An 18,115-nucleotide genomic window follows, 5' to 3' on the forward strand; every position below is an offset into this window, starting at 1 on the left:
CAATGTACATATTTATTAAATACCTGCCATATGCCAGGCCCTAAGTTAATGGCACAAAAAAGGAGAAGACAAATGTATCCTCTATAACAACAGAGCTTATAATTTCTTCCTGCAGAGTCACAAAATGCAGTTGCTGAAAATATTTCTTGGTTCAAACCTAAACATACCAGGTTCTTGGATTTGTAGAATTAAAGAATGAACAAATGCTTTCATTTTCCTGATGGAACTAGTGTAATTGTCTCTGTGATCTCTTTAAAGGCAAGATGTATCAAGGAATTCATCACAGCCTCAATTCTATAGTTGGCTCATTTCTGCAGGAGTTACCAAGACAGGCCTCCCTCCTTTCCATGAGATCTAGTCAATCCCCCAGGAACTCCTGGGAGCCCAGAGCTTCACTTGGAAACAAGCTTTCTGTATGACCAAAGTAAGCTCCACTAGCAGGAGGTGGACTAGCCAGGCCTTGACACAATCAGTTTGGGTATGAAGGAAGCTTCTTGGCTTATCACTAGTAACCTTTCCAATTTTATCGCAGTATCTCTTGTTCATTAAGTTTAGGCCTCTCTCCTGAATTTTGGTCTTTACTATGTATCTTAACTTCTTGGAGAATCTTGGCTCTTATGGGACCACGCAGTGGAAAGGGCAACCAGTTGAAGAACAGGAAGAGGAACGCTGAGCCAGTTCTGCTAACCACTCATTGTGTGACCTTGGGCAAGGGACATCTGCTCATTGTCTCCAGTTCTCCCGTAGAATAAGCAACGTGCGGCTCAATTCTAGATCATCTTCGGTCCTAGTGACCCATGTATTATTGTTAACTTGGCAATATTTCTATCAAACTTAATTTGGGTGTCACTTTAGATTCAAGCCAAATAGCTAATATTAAGTACAAAACTCCCCAAATATTGAATGTGTCTTTCCTACATTGTTTGGCTCAAGCCTTGGTGAAGCTATGGGACTCCCTCCCTCGTACTCCTTGAACCGAAGTTTCCTTACCAACCAAATTAAATCCACAAATCTTAATCCATAAAATATTTCCATCTAGACACAATAATGAGATTCATATTTGTGGTTTAGTGTACCTAAGAAAAGCTCAGATGAAATATGACTAGATCCATTGATACATTCAGACCACAAACGGCCCCGGTAAGGTCTGGTTTTAATTTTTGAAGTAAAACTGCTGCAGAGCACTTGCTTTCTCTTTTCTATTTCTTGCCTGGACAGAAAAGAAAACAAAAAGTGGGTCTGACCCAGTGGCAACTATATAGATTCCTGGAAAATTCTGAAAAAAATGTTTCAAAAATAGATTTGAGTTCATTTCCCAATGGAACAATGATCTCTTCCATTTTGTCCTTCATCCAGTATTTTAAGAAATCTAGTTGGCTCTTTCACACGTCTTGGGAAAGAGGTTCTCAAGTGCTTGAGCCAAGGTTAAGAAGTTAAAGAGATTTATCTGGGAAGGACAGGTTACAGACACAGCTCAACATAGGAGCTGGGGAGGGTGGATGTATGCGTCAAATATTTGGCATAGCAGGACTAGAAAGGTTTGGAACTCTTTTCCTACCCAACTCGCTGATATTTAGATGCATGGAATTCTGCTTGACCAAGATGTACCTCAGAGGGAGCCAGATGGAAGCTTGGACAATTACAAAAGCCTGCAGGAATCAAGTTCAGTAAAGTTGGTAGAACTTGATAGAAGTAGAGACTCCTGGATTGAGTTGATAACTCCTGAAATGAAAATAGGCCTCTAAGACTGTTAGCAGGAACATGGACTCTCAGGGACAGCTAAAACTTCTCCAGGAATTGATTTGTATGATTTCAAATATACTTTCATTGTCTACTTTTTCTTTCTCAAAAGGGGATCATTTCAATGCGACAATAATAACTCACATTGATTAAGCACATCTGTGTTTCATGTGCCTTATGTGGATTATCTAACTGATGCTTCTCCAGGACCTCTGAGGTCTTTTGCTGAAAGATGAGGAAACAGAGGCTCAGAGGGCTCCAGGTTACACAGCTAGAACGGGAGAGCAGGGATTTCACTCAGTGGACTGACTCACGGGCTAGAGACTGCGTTCTTAACCATCAGCTTTACTGCGGCATTTTAATAATGTCAAAGACTGGTTTGCATGACTGAGTTCAAAGGACTGACTTCAAAAGGACCAGCGTTGGGGTCCTGAATAACTACTAGCAATGGAAATCTTTATGATTTACAGACGGTGCAGGAAAAACAGCGCAAGGGCCTGAAAAAGAGAGATACGTCTAATCCTTGACTTGGGCTTAATTTAACTGTGTAACTCTAAGCGGCATTTTCTGAAGTGTAATCTACAACATGTTGAGAGGTATTAATGCGGGGGAAAAAGGATTTCCTAATTAAACATGTTTGGAAAATGCTGTTTGAAAACCAAATGTTATTTTAAGCCAAACAAATTACCCAGCTTTGTTTTCTTCAGGATTTTCCAGGGTCTTTTAAGTGTCCCTGTTCATGGAAATCTCTAAGAAGGGGACAGTTTATGTAGTGTTTCTCAAACTCATTCAATTATTTTGTGTCTAAGTACATCACAGATTAGGTTTAGCAGCACATAATGGGAAGTGCTGGGGTAGAACAAATCCTAGACCCTTTCTCCTTTCATTTCCCAGTGGATGAGACAGAAATCATGAAGATATACCTATGTTTGACCCAACTTTGATAAAGTGTGAATCCCTAGGCTGGATGATCTCCAAAAGTTTAAACCAAGCTGGGTACGGTGGCATAGGCCTAAAATCCCAGTAGCTCAGGAGGCCGAGACAGGAGGATCGTGAATTCAAAGCCAACCTCAGCTACAGCGAGGCACGTAGCAACCAGGGAGACCCTGTCTCTAATAAACTACAAAATTGGGCTGGGGATGTGCCTCAGTAATTGAGTGCTCCTGAGTTCAATCCCTGGTACCCACCCCCCTAAAAAAATGTTTAAACAAAGAGTGAGGAAAATAAGCTAGCATTCATTCTGTGCCTGGTACTTCACAGATGTCATTTTATCACAATGCCAACTCTATGCCTCAGGGGATGCTGCTTGTACTTTCCTAGTACAAGGACTGCAGGCTACAGAAGGTTAAATAAGTTGCCCAGTCAGTAATCACTTGAAGAAGAATTAAGAACCCAGTTTCATACTTCCAAACCCTAAGCTCTTTCTGCTACACCAAGTTGTCTTTGAAGTGCGAGTCATTTTTTGATTTAAATAATTAATATTTATATAATAACTATCAGAGGGAAACTCAATTTCATTAATGTAAATAAAGTTGATGCATTCCTAACATGGGACAGTGTGGAGGGTGGAGATGGGAAGCTGGGGTGCATGCGACAATTTTATGTACAGTTTTAAACTGGAGAGGAGGGCACAAAATCAAGTACTAAAATATCTGTCTTGGGTAAATATCCAAAGCCCCCAGAGAACAGCTGCTCTCCTTCAGTCTGGCCTAGTGAGGTTAATAACCCGGAGGAAGGGAAAGTGAGAAGCAGCAGACAGAGAGCTTAAAAATCTGTCTTTTTTGGAAAATCAGATCTTATATCTAAAAAAAAAAAAAAAAATATGGCCTCTAAGATATCAGTCAAGTCTGAGAGTATTTCAGCAAATCTGAAAATATCACTTCCATTTCTGAAAGGAAGGATTTACATGTCCAAACATGAAGTAAGGAAAAGGGAGATGGTTCCTTCTAGATGGAATCATTGAGTTCAGCGTACGGCAGGAAAGTCAAGAAATTTATCCAGAGGAAAAAATCAGATGATTTTTTAAGAATGAATTGAGAATGAATCAAACAACCCAATTCTCTTGTCATTTTTCTAAGCTTCCTCCAGGCATAGAGTTTGGCATCATGTTGTTGGAGAGGGGACTTACTAGATGAACCTTTGCTTCAGCTTCAATCTCTTTATATAATAATGTAGACCTTGCTTGGTTATGGTGACTGGAAATTATATATAAAAAAATTACTATGCTGACCAGCAGTGGCCAGTAAACATTTTCTTGAAGGACTAGAGAATAAATATGCTAAGCTCTGTGGTCAGATGATCTCTGTCACGACTATTCTATTACTATAGATAAAACAGCTATGGATAATATGCAAATTAGTGAGCATGGCTACATTTCAGTAAAACTTTATTTACAAAAATAGGCTACCTCTTCATAGTTTGCTGACATCCTATTGTTATTTGATAAATACTACTATTCTAAACCCAAATATAAACTGAACTGCATAAGAAGGAAACAAACATGCTATCGAGTGCCTATTATATAGTTATATCTGTTTTGTGCCAAACCTTACACTAAATGCTATTTGTTCTTGCTATCATTTGTCATGACAAACCAGTGAGATAGTTATTGCTATACCTGTTTGGAGATGAAAATGTGCCTCAGGGAGGTTTAGCAACTGGCTTATGTGGCTCTCGAATGTGTGCTTTCAACTACACCGAGCTGACCCCTCAAGCAACTTCCTTCAGTTCCTGTAAAGTGAAAACTTTAAATTTTCACTGCTTAATAAACAGATCAGAGTCCAAGAGGTTCACCTTCACCTTTCAATTCCTAGACCTCCAGCAGCAATCTGGAGGCTGTCATATGACCTGTGTCTTTCTTCCAAACTTCTGGCTGGATCTTGTTTTATACACTTCCTCTCTGGAGAACATATAAGCCAAGGTGTATTGTTTGCAAATGCTTATTAGCTTCTGGGCAGATGTTGGCAAGTTTCCTTTGGCCCAGAAGGAGTTTGAGGATCTGCCTAGGTCTGGCTGTGCTCACTGATTATCTTAGCCAAAGGGAGTTGCTAATTAGGATGATACCCAGTGAGTCTCCACGTCTAGAGTTTGGTTTTCCTGCCCTGGGCATGCCTGTTTGGGCTCAAGTGGTTTGGCTGTTTACTGTAGATTTAGATGAGTGAGAACAGGTTTATAGACCCTTTAAAACTCATGACCCTGGACTTCATGGTAGGGTTGCCCAGGCTACGTTTCAAGATATTTACAGGCAAGTGTCCTGAAGGTATCTGTGGTCATAAAGTGTCCTGAGAGTATCTGTGGTCAGATAGGTGTCCGAAGGGTATCCATGGTCATATCAGTGTAGGGATACTGGCTTCATCAAAGTTGAACAAATTAATTGCTGCAGGATTTCTCAGGTCATGCACTCTACTTCCCCAAGACTTCCATTGTCTTTCAATCACACACAAAATAAAATCCAAACTCCTAGTCATTGTCTACAGAGCTCATTCCCCATTTCATTCAGACACTTCCAAGTCCCACTGTATCTGAAAGAGCACCACTGACACTCCACCAAACACTGTTCCCTTACCTTGTTTGACATTTCTTCTTAGCTTCTTGAAATGGAAACATAAGTTTGATTCCTTTATCTTGTCTATCTTCCCCCATGTGACAATCTGAATATTTATGTACCTACAAAAATTCATATGCTGAAACCTAATTACCAATGTGACAGTATTAGCTGGTGGAAACTTGGGGAAGTAATTGAGTCATAAGGGTAAGGCCTTCATGAATGGGATTAATTAGTGCTCTTATAAAAGAGGCCCCAGAGAGTTTCCTTGCCCCTTCTGCCATGTGAGGACACACCTGGAAGGTTCCACCTATGAACCAGAGAGTGGACTCCCCCAGGCATTTTATCTATAGCCTTCACAGCCTCCAGAACTGGGAGCAATGGATTCCTGCTGTTTTTAAGCCACTCGGGTTGTGTGGTATTTGTTTTAGAAGCCTGTGTGGACTGGGCCACGCCCCCTAATATTAGCTCTGCGAATAAAGGAACTTTCCTGTCTCGTTTTCTAGTGTAACATCAGCCCTTGGAACTATATTTTGAAGGGACATATGAGCTGAGTTTCCAAGAGCAGGATAGTGTCACGTGTTCTCCCAAGTCATTTGGCCTGAGAACACTCTTTCAGGTATACCTCATGAGAATGCTCTCTCACAGGACACGCTGTTGAGAACAGCTTCTCTAGTGGGGTCTTATCACCAAGAACAATTTCAATGATGAGTAACCACAGCAATGATGGCCACCAATCTTTCATATGAAGGTTTGTGAGTTTTGTGCTAAACAATGGACTTGCGCTATGCCATTCAACCATCACAATGACCTTGTGAAATAGGTGCTATCATTGGCCTTATTTGAGGAAAATGGAGCATGGAGAAGTTAACTAACCCGGCCAAGATCACCCAGCAAGCAAATATCTTTGGAACCCAGAGCTTTCTTATGCCACATTCATACTCTTAACCATCATTCATTCCTCTCCATTGGCTGTGAATTTCTCTGTGTCCGAGATAGAATGCTCTCTGTCCCCATCCATTCCCTGAGCCCATTCATTCCTCCCACTGCTTGTTGACTGAGCCTTGTTATAGCCTCAGCTATTCAGCCACCTCTAGTGACTCAGCCTTAAATTCCCAGACAGGCCTCCTCTGTCCTTGGTACTGGTTTTTCCAAATCCCAAGCAATGCATGCTTTCATCCTGGAAGCCACCTCTGAAAGTCAGGACATTCCTTGAAGTCTCTGTTCTGAGACCCTTTCCTGTCCCAAGGCTGGGTTGGCTTTCTTCTGTCATATGTTATGCCATCCCTCTACATAGTTGCAAGCCCAGAGGGTGAAGCATTAAAAACAGCTTCAAGCTCTGGGCTTTCTGAATAAACACTGGAGAGAAAGGGGGTGTCCACATTCGGGACACAGTGATAGCTCCTGCTGGTTGCTGAAGATTAATTTTATTCAAGTTTTGCTTAGTTTCAAATAAACCAGAAAAGTTCTGTCGGGAAGGGTTGACCTATGAGTGGACAGGCAATTCCAGGACAATAATGAGGATGATGTGGAAAACCATGGGGTGGAGTGGGATGGCAGGAGAGGGGTATCTAACCTACCTGGAGGAGGTGGTACCTGAACTGAGGTTGAAAGGATAATATGAGTAGGTGAAAAACTGAGAGAAGGGCATTCTCGGCAAGAGGAAATGGTATTTGCAAGGACATGAAAAGCATAAAACAGTTGGTGTGGAAAATTGAACAATGGGGTCTGTGTTAAGGTTTAGATATTAGGTATCCCCCAAAAGCTCATGTGTGAGACAGTGCAAGAAGGTTTAGAAGAGAACTGATTGGCTTATGAAATGCTTGACACTATCAGTGAATTAATTCCCTGATGGGATTAACTGAGTGGTAGCTGAGGGCAGGTGGGGTGTGGCTGGAGGAGGCAGGTCCCTGGGGTGTGACTCTGGAGTATATATTTTGTATCTGGTGAGCAGAGACAGTCTCTCTCTCTCTCTCTCTCTCTCTCTCTCTCTCTCTCTCTCTCTCATGTCTGATAATCATGTGAGCTGCTTCCCTTCACCACACTCTTCTGACATGATGTTCAGGCTCACCCTGAGCCCTGAGGAATGGAGCCAGCTGCCTATGAACTGAGACCTCTGAAACCGCGAGGCCCCAAATAAACTCTTCCTCTCCTACAATTGTTCTGGTCGGGTCTTTCAGTCACAACAGAGTAAAATCGGACTAGAACAGTCTGTTTGGAGACCAGGGTTCAGGTCATGGAAAACCTAGCATGCCAGGCTAGGGATCTGAATTTTTCTCATGGGCAGAAAAGAAGCATGTGGAAATCTTTCGGTTTAGAAATATCATCGACTTCCTAGGCCAAGGCTGAGGGGAGATTAAAGGGGCGTCACTGTGACCTACAAAAAGGAAGCTGCTTCAGTGGCCCCCTGGGGCAATGCCAGGGGCTGACCTTGGAGGTGAGAATGGATGGGCTGGGGAGGCTGTGAACTGATGCACTTGTCAAGGCAGCAAGATCTACAAAATTTTGCATATGGGGAGTGGTCAAGGAAAAGGAATTGGCTCCGGGGTTTTAGACTTCATTGTACCTACCAAAGAAGGACAACTTTTGTTGCCTTGAATGTCTTGCCTTTAAATTAAATATATTTGGAGTCATTTCCTTGGGGGGACCTTGCCCTGCGATAACATTCAAAAGAAATCAGGGATACCTAATGAACTATGACATCGATGCAAAGCACTCATATATAGAGATGGAGAAATCAAAAACAGTCTGCTCAGTGGCTGCCATAATCATTGATTATACATCAGCAGAAGTACCGACAGATCCAGTGAAATTGTCACTGATAAGTGGTTGCCAGAATATTGGTGACATTAGAGTGTTAGAGCCATGGCAGGCAGGTAAGAATGGCCCCATAGATAACTGCTTCCTGATAGTCCCATATCTATGTAATCACCTTCTCTTGACTGTGGTATGGCCTAATGACTTGTTTGTTGCCAACAGCATAAGATTAAGTTGATAGAATGTCACCTTCCTGATTAGGTTTCAAAAGAATGTGATGCCCTTCTTGCTAGCACACATTCTCTCTCTCTTTTTTCTTTCTTATTGGCTTTGATGAAATTAATGGCCTTGTTGAAAGAGGCCCACGTGGCAAGGAACTGAGGGTGGTCTCAGACCTATAGGCAGCAAGGAAGTGAGGCCCTCAGTCTAATAGACCTTGAGGAATTGAGTCAAGCCAACAACTACATATGTGAGCCTGGAAGTTCATCATTCTCCACTTGAGCCTTCAGATGGGACCTGAACCACGGCCAGCACTGCGACGGTAGCCAAGAGCAGAACATCCAGTTAAGCCGTGCTCAGATTCTTGAACAACAGAAGCCATGAGATAGTATGTGTGTGTTGTTCTAAGCCACTAAATTTTGCGATAATTTATTATGTAACAATAAATAACTAATACAGAATTATTAGTTATCCTTGGCCAGTCCATGTGAGCTAAGGCTGCTTAGAGAATAGGACCGTTCATTTATCTTTTCTCAGAGAATGTATTAGTTCTGCAGCTTTTTATATTGTCCCTGGCTTCCAAGAGCAAGAGTCAGAAGACCTAGGATTCCACCCTGACCCTGATGCCAACTGGCACAAGATCTTTCCCTTCTCCATGTCTCAGTTTCACCATTTTTAAAAGAAGGACGTTAAACTGGGCCAGCACTTTGTAAAAACATTTTTTTTTTTTTTTTTGGCCACAAAATCCTTCCACCAAATGAAATTTCATGAGGAAGCTCAATGTACAAAACAGATAAAAATGGAGGAACTTCAGTTGAAATAAAGTTGAGGCCCCTGCTATGCTTCTACATCACCAATCACTTCTGGGGGGATTTTTGAATTCTGCCTGCAAATTCCTGGCTTAGAGGCTGCCCATAAGCCCATTTAGTTCCAACATTCTCTAAATATATATATGTGTATATATATATACATACATATACACAAATATGTATATTTTTATATATAAATTTATGTATATATATATGTATATAAATTTAAATTTATAAATATATATAAATTTATGATTTATGTGTATATGTGTATTTGTATATTATATATATCCCATCTTTATGTGAGAACTCTTTTGTAATGTCTCTGCATCAAGCTACTTCTAAGTGACCATCTAAGACCCATAGCATCTCAGAGAGTTGAGAGATGGCCACTTCCTCTGGGGACTTTGTTCCTCTGGGGTCTGGTGCACCTGACTTCATTGGACCTCTTTTTGGTTTTCCAAGCTCTCCAGAGGTGGATTCCCTCTATTGAACCAAAGTTCCATAGACCTTTACCTCCACCAGACTCTCTCTTTCCCAGGTGGAAAGTCATGGTTTCATTCTCCGAACACACTCATCTTTTTAAAAAATACATTATTTTGTATCTTGATGACTATACTGGACACCATGTTCCCAAGGGTCTCTTGCTGTCAGGGGATCCACTGGAGTTGTGGGATCTCCCCTTCTGGCTACGATGTGTTGCTTCTGCAGGTGAGGCCACATGCACTCACGTGGCACTGTATGTGCATCAAAGTTCCCTCACACACTGCTGATTGCCAGGGTTTCCCTGAGCTGTATCTGTAGGCTTAGAGCCTTCAACAAAATATTCAATAAGTTTTACTCATTGGTCATATCTCTGTCATTGTTTTTAACCTACCATGTATGACCTACCCTTCTATATACTCTCTGGGTAGTAAAATTTGAGTTCTTCTTCTCCTCTGGAGTATCCCTTTGCCTGACATCCACCATGAGAAGTTCAATGGTTTAAGCATTACCCTCTCTATCTACCCTTTAAAAATGTAAATATATCTCTAGCAAGTAGCCGATTGTCACCAATCTTTTTTTTTTTTTTTAACCTGGGAAATGGGAATAATTCCCTAGTATCCATGAGGCACAGCGAGAGAAGCACCATTTGGGAGGACCACAAAGCCACCATTTTCAACTTTATGCAAGTGAACCACCTTTCGAGGCCTCAGTTACTGTATCTGTAAATTAATAGCTAAGTACGGGGAATATCTGTAGAGAAGCATATAAATTTGTAAATCCATGAGTATCTTTGTGAAAAACAGACCTTGCAGGCTGGGATATAGCTCAATGGTGGAGTGCCTTCCTGGCAGACAGGAAGCCCTAGGTTCAATCCCTAAATCAATCAATCAATCAATCAGTCAATAAAGAGTTAAAAAGAGACCTCACAGGTGAAGACGCCTCATAAACCATAAAAAAGTCAAAAGGCAGTGTACAAAAGGACGTTGGGAAGTCAAGCAGTACTGTGATGTTTCTGTTCCGTTTCCTTGGGGGATAGCAGAGAGTTTCATCAATAGTAAGTTACAAGGGCCAGGTACCTGCCAGCAGGCTTTGGGGAGAACAGACTCCAACAGGCATGAGAATAATGGCCCTGAGCATGAGATTCTAACAGTTGTTATCACTCTCCAGGATCTTGGAGCTGGATTTGATTTTGGGATCTACCAATTGCTTATCTGCATGGTGTTGGAAAAACTGCTTAAACTTTTTCAGCCCCAGGCTCCCCATATCTGAATGGGGAGCAGTGCTACTAAAAACAATGGCTGGTGATCAAATGGCATCATGCCTGTGGAGTCCTCAATAAATGTTAGCTTTACGGTTATCCCCTAGGCTGCTCCTGGAAGAACACGCTGGACACATGCCTATAGGAGTTAGCAGAAGCCAGCTCACCTCCTTTAGGGTAAGAGGTGATCTGCAGCTAATTCTGAAGCAAAGCTGTCTGCTTGCAGAGCTTATGGCAGAGGGTATTTGCGGAGGATTAAAAGTCCATCAAATTTTGATGGCTACATAATTAAGAACCTCTGAACTTCAGGAACTTTCAATCTGAGACAAGTTGGCATGAAATAATTTTTTTATACTTTTTTCACAATATCTGTATTTTATTTATTCATTTTCATGTGGTGCTGAGGATCAAACCCAGTGCCTCACCTGTACGAGGCAAGTACTGTGCCACTGAGCCACAACCCAGCCCATGAAATAATTTTTTAAACCTCCATTTACAAATAAACTAGAAATACACATTTCTAGTGTTACAGTCTGCTTTCAACAGGGGCACTTCGCTTTCCCTCCATGATGAAGATAAGAGATCCATGACAGTGCAGAACACGAGGTGGATGCTAAAGTGGAAGAAATATGAGAAAAGGGGAAGCAGACAGAACCAAGAAATCTAGGCTTAAGGCAAACCTGAAAAACCGACTGTACATAGGGTGAGCCTTATCTCCTCCACAGAGAAGTCGCAAGGCATGAGTTGCCCCTAACGGTAGGTCAGGACACTGCTGTATTTTGTGGGGGATGGAATTATTGCCTGGAGTTTGCAGAAGACTGTGCTTAACACTTTGAGGGGTTTTCCCCTTGGAAGGGAGCCACCATCTAACATTTCCCACATGTTGACGGTGTTTGAACTGGTCCAGGATTAGGTTCAGGGGGATTCCGGGATCTTCTCAAGAGTGAGTGGAGTTGGAATCTTAACCTTCCTCTCTGAGGCTCTGGCTGAATTTGTGGCATGGAGCTCACAACCATTTCCCAGTTGTCCTGGTATTCACTGCCCCAAGGCTGGGCACACGTATTTCCTTTATCTGTCTCCCAATCCACTGTTTTAAAACCAGATGTTCTCCTCATCTGGATCTCAGAGAAGGTGCATGAGTCAGAGGTCCCACCTGAGACAGCACGGAGAAGTGTTGCTTTTCTGGGATGAAACCAACAGTGATGATCTGACTGCTACCTCTGGTTTTAGTCTTCTCTCCCCCAGGCCTGAAATATGAACTCTTCTATTTCCAGGCAGAGAGTTGCTCTACCATGACCTTTTCTGAACACAGTGAAAGATGATATATGCCAGGTTACTCTGTAAAATCAATAGACAATGCCAGTAGGGGGCTTTCCTGCCATCTTGGTCATTCACTGAAAGACACCACTTAAGATTCTGCACTTGGTCAGTCCTTGCCTGCCTGACTCCAGGAAGCCACGTGGCACAGCAGAAAGAACAGCACGGCTTCAGTTAGAAACTTTGGCTTCCAGGCCAACTCTGCCTCTGACTTATGGAAAGACCTCAGCTGAGACTTAACTTGCTTGAGCCTCGGTTTCTCTATCCATTCCATAAAATGGAGATCGTAATCCATAACTTGTAGCGTCAGGGTGAGAATTCGATGAGACATCAGAAACAAGACGCCCCTTTTACATCTGTGACACATCATCAGCCCTCACAAGTAGCTATTTTGGCAGGTCTGTGTTTTATCATCACAAAGGGTTTGCGTAGCTACAGCCAACTAGATGTTTGTAACACACTTTCTACTTTTCAAACTGAAGTGGCTTCAGTGTGAAGGGGCTGGTGCCCTGTGCCAGCTTGGCTATTTTTCCCATAGGAAAGCATGGCTGTACATTTGTGGAGATGCAGGGGGAGGAGAGAAGAGGTGTTCTTACTTCATCATAAGCCTTAGAAAAGGAGGATGAAGGGGGTATGTTTTTCATTCTGTCAGCTTGAATTCCCTTTCCAAATTCCATTCTGGTTATACGATCAGGCTACCGCTGTATTTATGGGTGGCCACAGTCTGCCGGCAGGGGCATATTTAGTCAAAAAGGAAGTATTTTCTCCCTGAAGGCAGAACAAGAAGTAGAAGCACTCAGAATGTACCCCTTGTCTGGTGATCATGGAGACTTGGGTCTGAAATCCAGTTCTGTCACTCTGAGTTCTAAAACCCTGGAAAAGTGACTCAGTCTCCCTTCTCTCCAAGCCACCTTTTGTCCAATATGTATAGTCCATGCCTCAGAGACCTGCGTCAGGATTTAGTGAGATGGTGTCCAGAGAGGGCCTATAGCTTAGCAAGAAGGCCACCATGCATCTAGCTATGGCTATCCTTAAAGTTAATTAAAATAGCCAGTTTTTGTTAAGCCTTTTAAACCTTCCCACTTATTCCTGTCATCTGTCCTATTTGGGGAATCACTTTTACTCCCATGACAGCTGCTGACGCAGGGGGCCACATTCCTTGCTGAAACAGATCTGCAACCTGAAAGCACACCACCTGGCTGTACGCTTTGTGACTGTGTTTGCTGTTTGTCAAGACCCGGTGACATCTCCAGGCTGAGAGCAAGGAGGTGAGGTTGGGATCCTCTAACCCCATTTCAATCAAAAGAGCTCCACATGAACCTGTCAAATTCTAGGGTGTTCCCCCCTCAAACTCATTTAATGAACATTTACATTGTTAAAAGTAAATTCAAAACTCATTGTTTAAAACATTAATACTGAACAAGTCCCAAGCAGGAAAGTCAAGAAGAGCTTCCATTTATTGAACCCTCATTACACACGATTCCTGTGCCAAGCGTCTGTCATGTATTTTTTTCATTTGAATGTCACCAGAGCCTTATGAGATGTAGATTGTCACCCTCTTTATATGGATGATAAAGTCGAGGGCTGGAAGGTTGGTAAGCTCTTGAGAGGGGGAGGGAGGGGCTAGAAGGATGTGAGATTTGGAAGAGAAGTTTTTTAAAACAAAGTGTAGAGGGAAAAAAATGATGATTGTAGACAATGGCAACACCCCTTTCAATCCTTGTCCAGTTCACACTGAGCAAACCAAAGAATATTCATGCTCCCCTTTCTTTCCCCATATGTGGTCACTTTCCTGAAACGCAGAGGGCCAAGGCACACTAACTCTCCAGTCCTGCAAACAGCTCTGATGCACACAATGCCAGAAAACTTTCCACTGGCTTATTTAGGACTAAATAAACCTCTTTCTCAGCCCTGAACTTGGCCTTGCCACATCTCAGGACAAGGTGGGAAACAGGCTGGGGTGGGCAGCCGTTTTCACTTCTAAAGCACATATGGGAAAGCTCTATAAACACACACAAAGTTCACAAAAACATGAAAAAGAGGCATTCATTCTTCAAACGCACTCCTTGTCCCTCTCTCCTTCTGGACAAAAAACATTTCCAAAGACTCCCCATCAGCATCTTACTTTATAGCCATCAGCTTTAGAATCTGCAAATGCCTAAACACAAAACCTCATGACATTCTGGAATTGAAACTCAACATTCACATCCAGCCCCGGGCTGCTACCTTTTTTTCCAACCTGTGCCAACACAACCTCCTGCTTGTAAAATGCAGCCAAGACTCCGACCTGCCAGCCTAGCAAGAGACACCCTGAGATTGGGCGAGATAAAAAGCAGGGGCTGGAAGGGGATGGGAGAATACACAAAAAACAATCCAAGATTGGCTAAGTGCCCCTTTGAACGTCCAGGGTGATGGCAGCTTTTGGCAATGAAAGTGGTTATCCAAACTTGCAGTTACCAAGCGCTCGCTGCCAATCTCTTTATCCCTGCTTTTCTCCTCATTATAACAAGGAAGTTATTGTTCCCATTTTAGAGAAGTGGAAACTAAGGCCCAAAGAGGTTACATATTTTTCTCAGACATGTGTATGGGGCTGATGGAAATGTCCAAGTTTCCTCTGGCTTCAAAACCTGAGTTCTCAATCCTCTTATAGCAATGCCAGGTTACAGGAACCCCTGTGTTTGTCCCAAAGTCCATCAGGAGAGGTGGACTTCCTAGATTTGGGGAAAATAGTTCCTCAGGGCATTCTGTGGGGGAAGTCTGAAGAGGGGGAGGTGATTCTAGAAATTCTGTGGGACACTGCTGGCTATAAGTCCCCCAGATATGCAGGAGTCCCACTTGAGAATCAGGAGGCAGCCACCAGAAGCTGACTGCCCTTAAGGACCCAAGGGAGTGCCACCACTCTCACCTGCAGTTTCTCATCTGGCCCTAGAACTGGCTTCTGTCTCTTCTACTCCAACTCACTTCTTTCCACAGGGTGAGTACAAAACTCTCTGTAAACTCTAAGAGCCTTTTAGATGTAAAATTCTGTTGTTCTCTCTACAGTCCTCTATCAATCTCCCCATAATCCATCTTGGAGTAAGGCCATGAGCAATTTCCACTTTCAAACTCTACTTCCCTAGCACTCAAAAGAAAAAAAAAAGTCATTCACAGGTGAGTCAGCAGGCAGGGACTCAAGAGAGAATTACTACTTTTCCTCTGCAAAAAGGCAAGGGACAAAAACTTTCCAAAAAGTAAACCAAAATGCAAGATCAGAGAAGGACAGGCAGAGAAGACAAGGTGCATCCGATCTTAACCAACAAACACCGGCTTTCTGCTAGCAGCCAAAACAAAGCAAAAGTTTTATAATTAATAAAACAACAATGCATGTGGTACCAGGAGTACCAACAGTACATCATAATGATCTTTGGTGATGGGGGCTAAACAGGCTTACCTCTCCCTGCTGGAAAAGACCTAGATCCGGGAGTGCACCGGCTTCATGAGGAAATACCTGGGCTTGAGCAGCAGCGGGGTTCCCACGTGCGCGCCCCCAGTGTCCCCCAGCCGCGGTGTCTTTGTGCCGACCAGAGGCGGGGGCGTGTGTCTGCGCGGGAGAGGCGTGTGACAGTAGGCAGGCTGTGGCCAGAGCAGCCAGCTTTGGCTGGCTTATATAGCCAGCTCCTTCCCCTGTAATGGGACGCCTCGCCTCCAGACATCCTTTCCCACTTTTTCAGTTGGCGAATTAAAGGAACAGCCCTCCCAGCGGAACAGGGTTAGCTCATGAAAGACGCACTCACTTCAGGCTCGCGGCCAGAGAAGGAACTCATTTGCATACAATTTATGGCGAAAGTAGGAATTCCCGCTTCCTCCGCCCCCGACACCGTGTGGCTGGGAGTGAAGTGTGATTTTTGCTTTGCTCCCCAAACGGGTTTTCTAATTGTGAAACAGAAGCCCGGGGAGCGAGAGGGAGTAGTATCCTGGCTCTGCTGCGCCTCTATTCCTGTGGGCTGGAAACGCGAACTGGGCTGCCCGGGCTCTGGGTAGCAGCTGCTCTGTAGCACCTCGGAGAAAGCACAGGGACTGAGATGAATTCCTGGAAAGAGGAGATAAAATCCTTTAAAAGCTCGGGGAGTTTCAGCTTTCCCTGGGCCAGCAGAGAGATAACCCAGGATTAGTCCTCAGCAGGTGGGGAACATGCTGGGAGCACAGACCTGCCAGGTTTTTTCTAAGTGAGAACCAGCTATGCCCAGCTGCCTGAAGGAATCATTGTCCTAGCCCCACTGTCCTGCAGGAAGCTGCTTTTTGATATTGTTCTTGCCTGTGCTTGGTGCTGCTTCTCAGCTGGATCTCCTAGGGAGAGATCCCCAGCTTTCCTCTCAGTACTGATCCCTGTTAACTGCAGCTAAAAAAGAAAAAAAATAATAATTTTGAAAAGTAATAACTTAATCTTTGAGCCAGGAGCTGCTCCTTCACTCCCCAGCCTGCTGTGGATTGTGTCCAGGCTCTGAGTCATCTGTTGGTTTGGTGGTTAGTATGCATTGAGTATCCCCAGGGCACACCGGGGCATTTGCAGGAGGGGGAAGTAGCAGCCACCCACGCTGGGGGGACTTCTGGGCTTGTTGCAGCACAGATTAGTTTGGGATAGTGTAGGGAAAAGAAGCACTATGGAACCTGTAGCTACCACTGAATCCTCTTTTATTCAGTCTGTATTAGGTCCTGCACAAGATACATTATGGACCACTATGTCATTATGTCCTTGCAACCAGTAAGTATGAGAGGTTATAAGGTGTCCCCTTTTTACAGATGAAACAGCTGAAGTTTAGAGAAGTAATGCAACTTCACCAAGGGAATACATGTGGGAAGCATTTAGATTACAACACCGGGCTCCCATACTTTTTCCATGACACGTTGCTGTCCAGGAATAGTACATGATGATATTTAAATGATGTTAATGTCTTATTAGACATTTGTATAGAAATTATTGCCAAATTGAAATATGGAAAAGGCATTTCTTTGTTCTGTAGAATTAATTAGGACAGAAATCTTTTGGGTTTTTTAATATTATTAACTATTAATAATGGAGGTTTCAATTATTTACCTACTTTCAATACTAAATGATACCAATCTCATAGTATTGATTATTCTGTGAGTCTGTTTTCCCACCTGAGGAAAGGAAGACCAGATTAGGTCATCTCTATGGTAGGTCTGGCTCTGGTATTTTAGGATTCTCAGCTTACATGACCCACCCAGATAGCAAGAAAGTCCATAAATAGTCATGTCATAAAACAGCTCCCTTGAACTTTCCAATCATTTTGGCTGATTCAAATGTTGGTTATTTTGGAAGTTTTTAATTCTGTGTTTCAGCCAAAGCATATTTCAGTAGCATGAGGCTGTGTCTTTTAACCAGTAGTGAATGCTTTCATGCCTCTTGGCTTTCCTGTGATACTGAGCTTATATCCTGGGTTATCAAAAAAAAAAAAAAAAAAAAAAAACCACTAAAATAGTGTAGGTGTCACATGGGATATGGTCTATATTTATAATATATAATTGATATATATGCATATACTTTTATGATTATGTGTATGTATTTAAATAAGACAAGAAAGTGTGCCAGGAAACTGGGTGATAAATGTGACTTCTTTGAGGAATTCTAAGTTCTACAACCTGCCTTGCCACTCCGTATTCTAAAATCATTGATTGGTGCCTACTACAAGTGGCTTAGCCAATCACAGAGAAAACAAAGTCAGATATAACCAGGCTGTTCCTCAAGGTTGAAAGGAAGCAGGCTTCTGGTGCTGTGAATGGTCATGCATTAATAGCTGTCATAGAAGTCTATTAAGATAACATGGAGAAGGAGTAATTAACTTATGCGTCTTTAGAAGATGCTACTTTTAAAAGGAATTTTCTCCAAAAATCTATGCAGTATCTTAAACCACATCTTGTCATTTGTATGAGAAGTTACCAGACAAGGACTTGTTTTTGGTTCCTGGACCTTTTGCAACCTTGTCC

The 18,115-nt window shown here is 42.9% G+C and overlaps 1 protein-coding gene across 1 annotated transcript in view; it reads right to left on the bottom strand.

Annotated features, from left to right (window-relative positions):
• Tnc (tenascin C) overlaps positions 1 to 15,690 on the bottom strand; it is an 85,633-nt gene extending 69,943 nt beyond the window's left edge. The window contains exon 1 of the mRNA XM_027949423.2: positions 15,561 to 15,690. The gene's annotated coding sequence lies outside the window, so the exon portion shown is untranslated. The remainder of the gene's footprint in view (positions 1 to 15,560) is intronic.
• Positions 15,691 to 18,115: the final 2,425 nt, after the last annotated feature.

Source organism: Marmota flaviventris, chromosome 13 (assembly GCF_047511675.1).
Source record: "Marmota flaviventris isolate mMarFla1 chromosome 13, mMarFla1.hap1, whole genome shotgun sequence".
Taxonomy (NCBI): Eukaryota; Metazoa; Chordata; class Mammalia; order Rodentia; family Sciuridae; genus Marmota; species Marmota flaviventris.